We start from the raw sequence: 14,864 nt of genomic DNA, 5'->3' as shown, positions 1-14,864 counted from the left end.
GCCAAGCCCAGGGCAGCCCGACTCCAGCCTTAGTCCTCAGCTAGTACCCTAGACCCCACTCCTGTTCTTCCAGCCATCAAATTTCCGCTGCCTGATCTGTGTGCGGGAGGCGTCTAGGGCCGTCCCCACCGAAAAATCCCAATCCGTTTGCGAAGAAATGATTGGAGTCAGAGGGCTGGGCGACAGGGAAGACAGTCCTCCATCTGCGAAATTCCTCATCTCACTGTCCTCTTCCTGAGCCCCGATGTCCCTACCCAGTGGAATAGCACTAGGAAAGGATGTAGGAAGGGTTGCTTTTCTCTGCGACCCCCTCGCCCCTCCCCACCCGGCTGAATTCTTGCCCTGGCTCCCGCACCGGGCTGGGGCGCCAACTAAATCTGATGAAAATGCAATTGCCAAGTCGTTAAGGTATTTGAATTAAAAAAAAAAAAGAAAAAAAAAAACTCCTGAGAAAGAAAGTATTTGATGGCTAATAATCTCATTTCAATATAATGGGACCTTCTTCTACAGAGAGCAAGACAGGTTAAGAGATATAATTATGACTTCGCAAACTCTCTCCCAAGCGCGGGAGACACGCTGACAGGTCTGTGCGGGGCTGCGCCCAGCTTCTCCTGCTCGGAGGATAGACGCTTTGTCTGCGCGGCCCGTTAAAGACACGCGGTCCCTTTTCAACCCCCAGCTCGGCCTACATTGCAATTTAACTGTCAGCCGCGTCCTCGCTCGGGGATTGAGCGCGAGGGCAGGGGGTTGGGTGACGGAAGGGGAACCGGACTTGGAGGAGAGGCACCCAGGGTCTGACCGGTCAAACGCTGCTGGACCCGGAACCCCAAGGTGGAGTTTCAGATCTGATCCCACCAGGGGCTCTTTTTAAGGGCGTCTACACCGCAGGGTCCAGGAGGAGCAGCGGTCGGGAGGACTTGAGGGGGCACAGATTTATTGCCCGCGTCCAAAGTGGTGCTTTTGATCCGAAATGAATAGATTCTTTCTGGTGGGACTGCTCGGCATCAGGGGCCGAAAGGAATCGACTCAGGAATCTAGAGAGACTCTGCCCCCTGGAAGAAACGTCTACACACCCCCCTTACTACACTAGCCGAACTCCCTAAAAACCTAGGTAGGGAAAGAGAATTCTCCCGGGTTCACATCTGTTCCCTAAACTAGAGTGCAAAGAAGGGAGCCTTCTGAACTGCGGGACACGTCTGTGCAGGAAAGACGTGTGCCCGCGAGCGAGCGGCCTGTACATTCAACGAGTGCGGAGCGCCGCCCAGGTCCAGAGACGGTGGCAAAGCCAAGACTGGGGACTGCCGAGGAGTCGGAGTCTCAGAGACAGTGAGACAAGGCTCTTAGTAACGCTGGTGCACAGACCACCGGGGAGCGAGCTCAAAATGTGCAGGAATGCGTGCCTGTGCGCGCGGGACATCCCGGGAACCGGGAGAGGAGGAAGCCCCTGCAGGCACACGGTCCCTAGGACGGGCGGTCAGATGCCGGCTGCAGAATCTGGGGAGTGGAAGCGACCCGAAGCCGCCAGGAGCTTTACACCCAACTTTTGTCGCCGAGGTCAGCTCGGCCCACCTTCGCTGAGAAGGAATTCAAAGGATGCGGGCGCTCCGCCGACCCTTCCCAATCCTCTAGGCCTCTAGGCTCCGGGGTGAACCCTCGGGGGAGTGAGTGAAGGAGTGGGGGGACCCCGGGGTGCCTGTGCGACAGGCGAGGTCGCTCGGTCACTCAGCGCAGCGACTCCTGGAGCAGGTGACTTCATCTTGCCGAGTCTCCAGGTTTTCAGCCCGTTCCCCCCAGCGCTCACGCGCGTGCCGCCGCGGGCCTCTCTAGAACCCTTCCAACAGCAAGACTAGCGAGGGTGGCGCTGTCGGGTCCTCGCTAGCTGCGTTTCCTTGCTCCCAGCAGAGTTCAGAGCGGCCAGGGGACATCCTCCCCCTGGTGGCCCGAGCCGTACTTTTTTTTTTTTTTTGGAAAATCTTGAGCAAATCACCCTCAAAGCGAGCCTGGCTGCGAGCCTGGCTGGTCCCAGTTGCATACTCCCTCCCGGTTATATGCTAACCCTTTGCCCGTGTCGGGCCCACGGTGGCCAGGCTGTGCCAGTCCGAGCCTTTTTCCTCCCCACCCACCCCCGTATCTCTCTCCATTGCGGGATGGTGGGGAAACACACGTAGAGGCAGTCCCCAATCTTGATCTATTAGGCTTCCTGTCACCTCCACGTACCCTTCCCACTTTGGGGTTTAATGACCCTGGCGCTGAGACCTGGTGAGCACTGGCTGGAGCGCGGACACCGCAGGGAGAGTGTTGCTGATGGGAGCCATGTGGCCTCCAGACTGAGGGAGCCTCCGGGGTGACCCACGGTGATGGGGGTCCCCGTGCTGAACCAGACGGGGACCGAGGGCAGCTCCGGGCGTCTGTGCTGGCCCGGGTCCCATGCGGGTGTTTGGGGGGGGGGCTCGGAGGGCGGGTGCGTCGCCGGCGGGGTCAGGGGCGAAGGGGCAGGCGGAGGGCAGCTCGCGGGGAGCCTGCGCCGAGGCTCAGGTTACCCGGCCCGGCCCTCCCTCCCGCAGCTCGAGCGCGGGGGCCGGGGCGGGCTCGGGCCGTTCCCCCCCGCTGTTAGCATTTCTCTGGCAGGCGGCGGGGCTCGGCTTGAAAGGAATGGCCTTGGTTTGGAACGGTGTTTATTTTTCTTAACTAGCCAGTGCGGACAGACGACCCCGTGGGCAAGACGAAGGGACCCGACCGATCCTGCGCTGGGGGAAGGGGTCAGGACTGGGGCCAGCCGGGCGACAAGGGGGAGCTGGGAATGGGCTCTGGTCCCCCCACCCACAGCGGCCAGGCTGGGGGAGGGGTCGTGGCTGGCCCGAGGAAGACTTTGTTCCTCGTAGGCAAACAGACCCACATCGGTTGCCTTAGATTTGACCTTGCACGAGGTAGGGCAGCCAAGTGGCAAACCTTTTGATTTTGAAGGCCAGTTTCCTGGGGTTTAAGTTCATTGTTCCGAATTTTTAGCTCTGATACCTGTAGTACCTTCGTGACTCAGTTTGCTCCTCGCTCAAAGGGCTCTAACGCAGCGCTTTGCTCAGTGGATGCTGTAAGGTCTTACAGTAGCGTTTTTGTTTTTGTTTTAGGACAGAGCCTGGCTCTTGCCCGGAGATCTGCAGAGCAGTCCTTTGGTGGGGGCCAGCGAGGATAGCTGAGGAGGAGGAGGAGGAACACACCGTGAGGGTGGGACCCAGGACCCTCAAGCTGCAGGAAAAGAAGTGAGGGCTGGGGAAGAGTTCTGAGCGTTTTGACAGAGATGAATAAAATGCAAATGATATTCAAAGCAAGATGCTAATGAGTTTCTATTCTTTGAGCGGCCACAGCCCAGGCAGGGTCCATAGTGATGGTAGAGCTGGGGTGAACTCCAGGCCCGGGCAGGGTCCAGCAGCCCGAGTCTCGGGTGTGCTCCGCGATGCCAGTGTGAGTGTGTGAGTGTGTCCCGAGCTTTCTCCTCCGGAATGTGCAGTGCGGGCTCCGGGTGTGCTCACATCGACATGAAAATGAGGTCAGGGAAGGTCGTTCCACTCCGCAGCATAAATCAAGGAGGAAAGGAGAAAGGATGTGAGAGACAGTCCCTGGAGACGGGGAGAGGGGAGGGGCTGGGGGGAGAGAGAGAGAGACAGACAGACAGACAGACAGACAGACAGACAGACAGAGACACAGAGAGACAGAGACAGAGAGACAGAGAGAGGAGAGAGAGACAGACAGACAGACAGAGACAGACAGAGAGAGAGACAGAGACAGAGACAGAGGAGAGAGGAGAGAGAGAGACAGAGACAGAGGAGAGAGGAGAGAGAGAGAGACAGAGACAGGCAGAGACAGACAGAGAGAGACAGAGACAGAGAGACAGAGACAGAGAGACAGAGAGAGGAGAGAGACAGACAGAGACAGAGAGAGACAGGCAGAGAGACAGAGAGAGACAGAGACAGAGACAGAGAGACAGACAGAGAGAGAGACAGAGACAGAGAGAGAGAGAGGGACAGAGAGAGACAGAGACAGACAGACAGAGAGACAGAGACAGAGAGACAGGTCCTGGAGACGGGGAGGGGGGAGGGGAGAGGGAGAGACAGAGAGAGAGAGAGGGACAGAGAGAGAGAGACAGAGACAGAGAGAGAGAGAGGGACAGAGAGAGACAGAGACAGACAGACAGAGAGACAGAGACAGAGAGACAGGTCCTGGAGACGGGGAGGGGGGAGGGGAGAGGGAGAGACAGAGAGAGAGAGAGAGGGACAGAGAGAGACAGAGACAGAGAGACAGAGAGAGGAGAGAGACAGAGACAGAGAGAGGAGAGAGACAGAGACAGAGAGATAGACAGAAAGAGACAGAGACAGAGAGACAGAGAGAGGAGAGAGACAGAGACAGAGAGAGGAGAGAGACAGAGACAGAGAGATAGACAGAAAGAGACAAAGACAGAGAGAGACAGAGAGACAGAGAGAGGAGAGAGAGACAGAGAGAGGAGAGAGACAGAGAGAGAGAGAGAGAGAGAGAGAGAGAGAGAGGAGGGGGAGAGGAGGGAGGGGAGAAAAGTTAGGTGCAGACTCTGCAAGAAGGGGGTTTTAGGCTCTTCCACTCGGAGCTTCCTGAGTCTAGAACCAGACAAGACCGTGTCCTCAGACACCCCCCTCCACCCCTATCCTTAATACATGTACTCCTTCTGTGTCTCTGTCTCTTTGTCTCTCTCCAACCCCACCTCCTCCCTCCAGAGTCTTACTGTGTAGCCATGGCTGTCTTGGAGCTTACTATGTAGACCAGGCTATCCTTGAATTCACAGAGGTCCGTCTGCCTCTGTCCCCCAAGTGTTGGGATTAAAGGCATGGGCCTCCCCCATTTAGTTTAGATCTTCCTGTCTAAGTGCTCTTTGTGGAATCCATGAAACTCCTGGCCCAGCCTCTCCCGGAGTGTATAAGCCCCTGCCATTGCACAGTTGTTATTCCTGGGCCTCCTCCATCTCTCTGCTCCCCATGGGCCACCAGGGAACGAATTGCTCCTACCAGTGCCTCCCTGTGCCCAGCTGGGGGATCCCAGTGGGTGATCTCCATCTCCCTAAGCCAGGCTGCCCCCGAGCTGGAGCAGACAGAACATTTCCAGGCTACTCTTGCTCCCAAGGAACCTATTATGTGCCAGAGGAAGGTGGGGGTGCCATGTAGCCTCCACCTTCCTACATCTGGGAGACAGAAGTCCAAGAAACAAATGGTGGAGGGGTCACCCTGTCTTGGAAGCACCTGGGGGGGGACGAGGAGCGGTGCTCTGGCTGGCGTGATGCCCACTGCAGGAGGGGAAGAGAAGGGTCCTGGGCGGGGTGGCACCTTTCCCTTCCGTCTGCGCCTGCATCAGCTTTATTCTCCTCTCCCCTCTCCTGACAATAAAACACGATGCTGGAATCCCGCACGGTGGGTACAGCCAGGAGCATCACAGTACATACTGAGTTAAATGCACAAAGGGCCAGCACCAGCAGAACACGTGTGTATCATTGGCTAGGCCATGCGTTCATTTAACAGACAGGGGATTTCTTCCAAATGTCCGGTGAAGAAAAGACAGAGTTGTGGGCATTGGGGGTGGGGTACACTTTCCTGGAGTGGAAAGACAGCGGTCAGATAACACTTGTGTGACACCAGGTAAATCCCTGCTGTGAGAGAGATGAAGCTTGGCAAGGGGGACTGCAGGGAGGAGGAGTCCTCTATGAAATAAGGGCCATGCAGATTTCTGGAGGGACAGCATGGATGGCAGAGAGGACCCCAGATACCGTGTTGCATGTGGGAGGTGTTTGATTTGGACCGAGGCGGGTGTGGGATGGAGGTCCGCAGAGGGTCAGGTGGGCCAGATGGTGGTGTGGAGTTTTGTGGGCCCTGCTAAGGGGCCTCGGACCATGAGTCACACGTGAAGGGATGGTGTAATTTGGTTATATTCTTTAAAAATGGTCCAAAAGACCAAGGGGATTTAACTAAGTTATCTTGGGTTTTCAGGGTCATGAGTTTCATATTGTCTGGTTTAACTGTGGACTATTGAACACTTAGAGCAGGAGAGGTCCTGCACTCCCCACAATTCTGAAAAACTGTCTGGAACTGGAAGGGTCTCTAAATAGGCCAGCCTCAGATCTGGCCTGTGAAGATCCCAGGACCCCTATTCTGAATGTGTCTGGGGTTTATACCCCATAACTCCTGCCTGCCCTATCCTGGAACTGTTCCAGACTGTGAAGACAGCAGTGTGTGTGTGTGTGTGTGTGTGTGTGTGTGTGTGTGTGTGTGTGTGTGTGTGTGTGCATGTGCGCACAAGCCACTCTGTAAGAAGGTAACATCCAAGCTGTTTGTGGCATGCCTTTCAGACAGAGGACTGGATGCTGGAAGCCGCCAGATGGTACCACACTGCCCCCTTGTGGCCAGGAGAGACACTGTCCCAGAAGTCTATACCAGATGCAGAACTGTTCCAGGGCGACAGGGGGCGCAGGGGACAGGTTTATGGGGTTCTTCTGCCAGGTGCCAGGTGTTTGGCATCAGAGTAATAACATCATCTCTGAAGTTCCGACAAGCCAGATGCTTGGTAAAAGGACGGCGGGGGCCGCTTCTGCAACCTCGATGGCAGGGAGCGAATGAGCCAACTTCCCTGCTCCTTTAACTGGAAGATCCAGAGAGCCCTGCTTGGTGTCATCTCCAGCCCAGAGCTGGGAACCATTCTCCGTCCTCTTCTGCCTCCTAGTGGGCATGAATGACATTGCCATTACCAGGTAAGAGATGTGAAAATTCTGGGTACAGAACATCCTAGAACTATGTCCACCTAACACCAGGGCTGTTACCTCCAATAAGCTTTTTTCTTTTAAAGACAGTTCTCACCATATAGTCCTGACTTGTTGGGCCTAAAAAAGGCTCGGATGCCAGGCCCAGTGTAAGCGCCTGAGCCTGGCTAGAGTTTGGGGACCTGTTTCTGACCTGTAACCTCCACGTGAGGGTGGGTGACTCAGCAAGGCCTGATGTAAGGTTGCCCCCTGTCTAGCTACCTGCCAGCTTGGTGGAATATTATTGGCCCTTAACTCCTCACGTCACCTTACCGCATCCTAAGATTCCCATCCCCTACCTCAGCCCTCTATAAGTCCCTGCCTGTTGGAATAAATCGAGGTCCTGCTTCGACAGACTCCCGACTCAGTGTGTATTCTCCCCCCCAGTAATGGGGGGAGGGTCTGAGTCGTCCACACTCACCATCCAGTTCAGCCCCAGGAAGAGAGCGGCTGGACCGGACCCCCAGACACCCCCCACACCTGCCGGAGGACCAGGCACCGGCTGGCCTGGAAGTCCATACGTAGACCAGGCTGTCCTCAGTGTCTTGGAGATTTGCCTGTCTCTGCCTCCAGGATGCCCTTCCTCCAAGTGTTTACTGACCCACCCAACCACGGGTTCTCAGAGGAGCCAACAGGCTCAACCATCAGAGTCCTGCTTTAATAGTGGAGAATACAGACAAAATGATTCCTTGAAGGAAAGTAAGAATCTGTGCCCACATAAAAACCTATAAATAACAGTTCCTAGCACCTGTCTTTCTAATAGTCCAAATATTGCCCCCACCTCCCCTACAAACTTCATTTTTAAAAAGCATCTGTTACATCTGTTTATTTATTGTGGGAGTCAGTTTTCTCCTTCCACTACGTGGGTCCTGGGGACTGAACTCAGGTTGTCAGGCTTGGTGGCAAGCGCCACAACCCACTGATCCATCCTGCCAGCCCTGTCCTTTAAACTTTAAATAATTACAAGTTCGTAAAAGTTCAAAGGCAGTGCATAGAGGCCCTCGGTTCTCTTCACAGATATTTTACTGTCATAGACATGCCCCTACTGCAACCTTTGTTTTGTTTTTGTTTTTTTGAGATAGGGTCTCACTACATAGCTCTGGCTGTCCTGGAGACCAGGCTGGCCTCAAACTCACAGAGATCTGCCTGCCTCTGCCTCCCGAGTGCTGGGATTAAAGGGGTGCCACCATGCTTGGCTTTTATCTTCATTTTAAAAGGCAGGCAACATATGTTTTCCTGAAAATCAAGTACATCCTGGTGATGCATGTCTGTGAGTGCACACACCCCACACGGCACCCTGTGATGGCGATATGGCGTCATTTATCCTCTCCTCCATTTGTGGCCATTGATTGGTTTTAAGTGTGACTATTACATAGGAAGCTATAGCAAATGCCCCCCCCCACAGTATTTTTATTGTTTATTTGGGAATTTCACATCATGAACCCTAAGCACCCTTAATTCCTAGTCTTCCCAGGCCCACCCCTGTAGGGAGAGATCTTATTAGGTACCTGAGGTGCTGCCACACCTAAATGGGCGTGGCCATAGGTGTGTATAGGGTGTGTGGGATATAGGCTCGGGAGAGAGAGGCGAGCTCTCTCTGGGTTCCCGTCGGGTCTCGGAGAGCAGCTGAGACCAGATGCTTGGAGCACAGACCCTGGGCTATTGGTTTCTCATGTAAGTGATTTCTTCCCAATAGAAATAACCTATAACATCTCTATCCTGTGTATGGTCATTTTCTTCCAATACACCCCTCACCCTTGGGATCCCCCAAAAAGAAGACAAAGAAAGAATGCCCCCTAAACGAGTCCTGATTGTGTTGCCCACATTCTCAGTGGCCAACCCTTTAGAGAGAACTGAGCCCTTCCCCCCACACCCTCCATCTGTGGGAGTCTATACTTCAGCACCCTTGTCACGGTTTTAAGAGCTCTTTCCACGGCTTTCTGTCTAGGCCGTTACTTTTTCAGGGGGTGGGGGTAGTGGTTGTCACAAAAGCCTTCTGTCTCAGCTGGGAGTCTGCAGTCACCAGTACCATGGCAAGAGTTGTTTCCATGACCTTTGCAGTCACCAGGAGCACAGATTATGGCCTTACACATGATTTCCGGTGACAGCGTGAACATGCACATGGCCTCCGGTATCAGCATGTGCCACACGGTCCCCGGTGGCAGTACAGATCACACACATCAACACAGACCCCAGCTGCAGTGGGTCTACAGACTCAGACAGGGCCCTCGGTGGAAGCATGGACCTGGCATCACCGTGGCCACCGGAGGCAGCACAGGACATCTGCATCAATATGGTCCCCGGTGGCAGCATTCACCACAGACAACACCGTGGTTTCGGGCTGCAGTAGCAAACAGGCTTTTATGTCTGTCTCCTGGTGTGCACGTCATTTGTCCTCCTTCATGGTTACCAGAGGCGGAATTGCCACCAGGAAGTGGATGTACATGGAATCATGGAATAGTTTGATAAACCTGGCTAAGCTGATTTCCCCAAGATGTGTGACTTTATTCAGCTTTTGAGACTGAATCTTCTCACAACCACCATCACCGATGGGAACAGTCTATCTTTTAAATTGTTATTAATTTGATGGGTACAAAATGATCGGCTCATTGTTGTTTTTAATTTGCATCTCCCATTTACTAATAAAGTTGACTTCGTCTTTCATATACTAACCTTCTGTGTGCATGTCTTTAATTCGCCTCTCCCATTTACTAATAAAGTTGACTCTGTCTTTCATATACTAACCTTCTGTGTGCATGTCTTTAATTTGCGTCTCCCATTTACTAATAAAGTTGACTCCGTCTTTCATATACTAACCTTCTGTGTGCATGTCTTTGGATGGCAGCTCCCATTGTTCCGTTTCTTCTACTCAGTCGTCGCCTCTATCAACCCCACTGTTCCGTTCGCATCTTTGATAGTCATCTTTGTGTATCATAATTGATATTATTTAAAAACATCTCCTGTGGTGTCTTTTGACATATGTATGAATTGTTTTTCAGGGGACCAAGGAGACGACTCAGGTAAAGGGTTTTCTATGCAAGCACAAGGACCCAGGTTCAATTCCCAGCACCCACATGAAAAGCCAGGTGTGGTGGAGTGTACTTATAATCCCATTCTGAGGAGGTGGAGACAGGGGATGTCTAGTGCAAGCTGTCTAGCAAGACAGTGGAACTGGTGAGGTCTAGATTCAACCAAGAGACCCTGTCTCAATGACTAAAGTGCCGAGCAATTGAGGAAGGCCTCCAATATTGATTTTGGGCTTCCATATACACATGTATGTATGAACACTTACACACACATGTGCAGCCACATACATTCAAACATATGTGCATGCATTCACACACATACACATGCACAAAGAGAAAAAGAGAACCAAGGTGCATGGCTCCCGGGGAAGGATACTTGAGGTTGGCTTCTGGCCTCCTCAGGTATACTCACGTGTGCACAAGCACACACCCTCCCTGTGTTAGGCAGGGTTCTCTAGAGCAGCAGAACTCACAGGGAAATCTATTTAAAGAAGGGAGATTTGCCGGGTATTGGTGGCGCACGCCTTTAATCCCAGCACTTAGGAGGCAGAGGCATGCAGATGGATCTCTGTGAGTTCAAGGCCAGCCTGGTCTACAGAGTGAGTTCCAGGACAGGCTACAAAACAATACAGAGAAACCCTGTCTCAAAAAACCAATAAATAAATAAATAATAAAGAAAGAGAGAAAGAAAGAACGGGGATTTGTTAGGATGATTTACAGGCTATGGTCCAGCTAATCCAAAAGTGACTGACTGTGAACAGAAAGTCCAAGAATCCAGGAGTTGCTCACTCCAGGAGGCTGGATGTCTCAGCTGGTCTTCAGTAGATGCTGCAATGCAGAAGAAGTAGCTCTGTGCCAGAGAAGGAATGGACTTGCTAGCAAGGTGAGAGCAGGCAGGGAAAGAGCAACAGCTTCCTCCTTCCATGTCTAAGACGGGCCTCCAGCAGAGGTGTGGCCCAGAGCAGAGGCCTGTCTTCCCACCTCAAGATCCAGATTAGACGTGGTCTACCCACTTCAAATCAAGCAAAAATCCCTCACAGGTGTGCTCTCCATTTTCGAATCTTAGCCGATTCCAGATGTAGTCACGCTGACAACCAAGAATAGCCATCACACTCCCCTTACACACAAAAGGACAGTTTGTCAGGTGCCCCTCCCTGCCACTGGCCTTGTCCCTGGCACTCTGGAGGGAGCTGCCTGGATCTTAGGCCAGTCCTTCCCAGGGTCAAGTGGGTAATACTTCTCTCATTGCTTCAGGGGATACCTAGGGATAATTCTCAGCATACTGATGGCTGCAAGGAACATCATAAATCCTGTTGGTGTGCCCAAGCTCACCCCTTGGAGCTCAGCAGAGCAGAGATTCACCCCAAGTCTGCAGTCCCTGGGGGAGTTGTGTGCTTCTGCTGTGCGCTTGGGACTGGTGACGGCCTAGGTGTGAGGACTTGCCCCTCTTCTCTTGTGCACAGGGCACTGATTTCAGGAACTGTCTTTGTTCTTAGCTTATCTGTGTCTCCTCAGGCCTCAGGTTAGAGGCCTGCTGGGCTGCCCAAAGCAGACTAACCTCTTGGGCCCCGTCCTCCTCTGTCCTGCCTGTCCCTCTTCCCAGACTGCACCTGTTGTCCAGTGCCCACCCCGGCCACATGAAGCAACAGGAGAGAGGTCCTCCCCACCAGGCTCCCCTATCATTGAGTTCTTGAGTGAGGAGTGAGGGGCTGAGGGAATGATGTGGTCCCCGAGAGTTGGGACTGGCTCCTCAGAACCTGAGCACGTCTGAGGAGGAGGAATTGAGACAGGCGTGAGACCTCGCTGGAGAAAGTGGGAGGCCTAGGGGTGTTCTCTGAAGAAACAGGTGAAGGCGAGGTGAGGTCAGGAGGCCTCCCCTCCACGCACGAGGAGCACCCTTGGTGCTCAGCTGCTTGTCCCCAGCAGCCTCAGGAAACCCCCAGGTTCTCTGTCACCTCCTTGCTTAGCTTCCCCTCTGAATCCCAGGTGGGTTGTGGAGGGGAACTGTGGTCTGCTCAAAGTCCCCTGCCATTTCCCGGGTCCTGGTTTCATCCACTTGCCCTAGAAAGACAGACAGGCTGTCAGGGAGGACAGGTGTGTGAACACTGGCTAGTGTCGCAAATTCTATCACACACTACAGGCGTCTTAACGCCCGACAGGGAGGAGAAGTAGGAGGAGAAGGAAGGCAGGAGACAGTAGGGAGGAGGCTGGAATCTAGCTATATCCAGGATCCCGTTCAGGCATGGACTGGGCACAGGTGACAGAATGACCCCAGAGCAAAGAGCGAAGATGGCTCGGGTGAGGGCTGTGGGGTAGAAAGCGACAACGGGGTTGGTTTAGTGAGGAAGCCTGGCTGGCCCATCATCTCCCTTGGCCTCCCTGGCAGAAGCACAGCAATGCTCGCTGAGAAAAGCAGGAGGTGAGAAAATCAGGTATTTCTTTCCCGTACTAATATTCATGCATAATTTGCCAAAAGAAGAGATTTAAACCCCCTAGGAAATTTTGTGGGAGATGTAGTAATTCCATAGTTCTGGTGAGCGCTAACTTCAGGGCTGCTGCACCTGCAGGCTTTGGCGGGAGCTCCTTGGGCGGGCGTGTTGTCCATCAGTGCCACCAGGAGGTAGATGCAGGGATGGACTGAGCATGATGCCTTTAGCCCTAGGGCCTGGGAAGCAGAGGCAGAAGGCCAACTGTGAATGGGAGGGGCCAGCCTGGTCTGCCTAGAGGTTCTGGCCTCTTCTTATCTGTAGCAGGCTCCAAGGGCACTGTTCTGTGACAGCCACTGGGGCAGGTCACCTGAGTAGTTAGCATAGAGGAGCAGGATGCTGGGACTTCATCACCTGGGCTCAGGGACCAGGTGCTCCTGTCACTTTGGTATTTTTAACTCCTTGCACTTTTTAAAATGCAGAAGTATTTTAAAATAAATCACAGATACCCTGACATTTTGTCCTTAAATAATTCATTAGACGTCTCTAAAGAAAGAACTCATTGCTACATAGAAAACCAAAGAAAGAACTCATTGCTACATAGAAAACAAGTGTGTCCAAGTGGATGCTGATCTCTCTCTCTCTCTCTCTCTCTCTCTCTCTCTCTCTCTCTCTCTCTCTCTCTGTGTGTGTGTGTGTGTGTGTGTGTGTGTGTAGTGTGTGTAGTGTGTATACGTTTCTCAGGACTGGTCCTTGGTCTGTTCACATTCATGCTGCATGGATGTACAAGGGCCACATGCAGGGACCAGGCATGGTCCAGCCTCCGAGCCGCTGTGTGCATGCACCTGCCATTGTCCAGCCTCAGATGACTTGGGCTGCTGATATGATAGCGAGGGTGAGGAGAAACTATTCCCCAGATGCTGGCTGGAAGCTGTGGACTTCAAATAGAGGACACCTGGGGAGTAGGGGTACGGAGAGCGGCTTTCTCTGAACTTCTGCTGCAACAGCCTCTGGAGCCGCTGTCATCACTAAAGAGGTCGTCTGTGTCTTGGAAGAGGACACAAGAGGTGTACATCACGCCAAGAAGTGCCCTCTTACAGGCTCTCACCCGCTCTAAGCCAGTCATCTTTCCCAGAATTCCCGCTAAGTGTACCCCCTGCCCCAGGATGCAGGCATAAGGGTCATTTGTTTGTGTGCATAATAAATTTGTAACATTAAATAACTTTTTTCTGTGCTGATTTTTCTTCCTTTTTGGGATCGAACCCAGATCTTCATGAAGGTTAGGCAAGCATGGAGCCATGTTTCCAGTCTTTACCCGAAACTTCAATGCAAGGGCAGAGGGGCCCAGGGATTGAGAGCACACACTGTGGAGTGTCTCTGGGGTTGGGCCATAGAGTTCACACAAAAGGTCAGAATGAGTGAGGTAGCGGGGTCAGCAGGCTTCAAGAGACATTTGGCCGTAGTTAAAAGGATCAGGCGGTCGGACTGGTGTTGGAGTGTGCTGTCACTCATGCTGCCTTCTGAATGGGGGATAGGGTAGGAAGATGGCAGAGGGGACAGAGAGGCCAGGGACTTGGGAGGATGGTGCATGAGCCTACATGGGCCCAAGGTCACCAAGGACTAGAGCAGGAGCAGCAAGAGGACAGAGCCAGGTTCAAGACTGAGGATGGATGAGGAGCACCTGGGTAGCACCGGGGGGGGGGGGGGCGGGCAATGATGCTGGTGCCACACAGAAGTCACCTATGGTGCATAGGGCAGACAGGCAGGGACAATGAGGTGTACTGTCACTCTCAGGTGGCCCGAGGCAAAGGAGATGGCTCAGCTGGTAACAGGCTGGCCTTGGAAGCATGGGACCTGGATTTGATCCCTGGAACCCACATAAAATAAAGCTGTGTGTGGTGGCATTTTTACCATCCCAGCACTGGGGACAAGGGACAAGGGACAGGTGGACAACTGGGGCTTTCTGGACAGCCAGCCTAGCCTAGTCAGCAAGAGACTCAAAAACCAAGCTGAATGGCAGCTGGGGAACGATAGGCAAGGCCGCCTTCTGATTTACACACACACACACACACACACACACACACACAGAGTTGCACACACCCACACTTCCGAGTTTACCTGCACATACACACACACATGCACACACACACAGTTGCACACACCCACACTTCCGAGTTTACCTGCACATACACACACACACATGCACACACACATACACACATGCACACACACACAGTTGCACACACCCACACTTCCGAGTTTACCTGCACGTACACACACATGCACACACACACATACACACACATGCACACACACAGTTGCACACATCCACACTTCCGAGTTTACCTGCACACACACACACAGTTACACACACCCGCACTTCTGAGTGTACCTGCACATACACACACACACACACACACACACACACACACGCACACACAACACAACAAAACAGAAGGACTCAACAAAACACCACACGAGGACTGCAGAGAGGCAGTGTCCTCTGTGAGCTCAAGGAGGAAGCTCCCAGAGAAGCGAGGGGGGCAGTGGCCTGTCCTGAGGGCTGCCTGTTTGAGAGGGCAAAGTTCATGGACCAGGGAAATA

At 53.2% G+C, this 14,864-nt stretch overlaps 1 long non-coding RNA gene across 1 annotated transcript; it reads left to right on the top strand.

The window, feature by feature from the left end:
• The first annotated feature begins 727 nt into the window (after positions 1-727).
• LOC121133307 lies at positions 728-3,322 on the top strand. Its single transcript, XR_005870129.1, has 2 exons — positions 728-1,554; positions 3,126-3,322. It is a non-coding gene; the product is annotated as an uncharacterized LOC121133307 (long non-coding RNA).
• Positions 3,323-14,864: the final 11,542 nt, after the last annotated feature.

Source organism: Mesocricetus auratus, unplaced genomic scaffold (genome assembly GCF_017639785.1).
Source record: "Mesocricetus auratus isolate SY011 unplaced genomic scaffold, BCM_Maur_2.0 Super-Scaffold_100021, whole genome shotgun sequence".
Taxonomy (NCBI): domain Eukaryota; kingdom Metazoa; phylum Chordata; class Mammalia; order Rodentia; family Cricetidae; genus Mesocricetus; species Mesocricetus auratus.
Note: the sequence above shows the minus strand (reverse complement) of the source record. Positions and strands in the feature narration are given on the sequence as shown.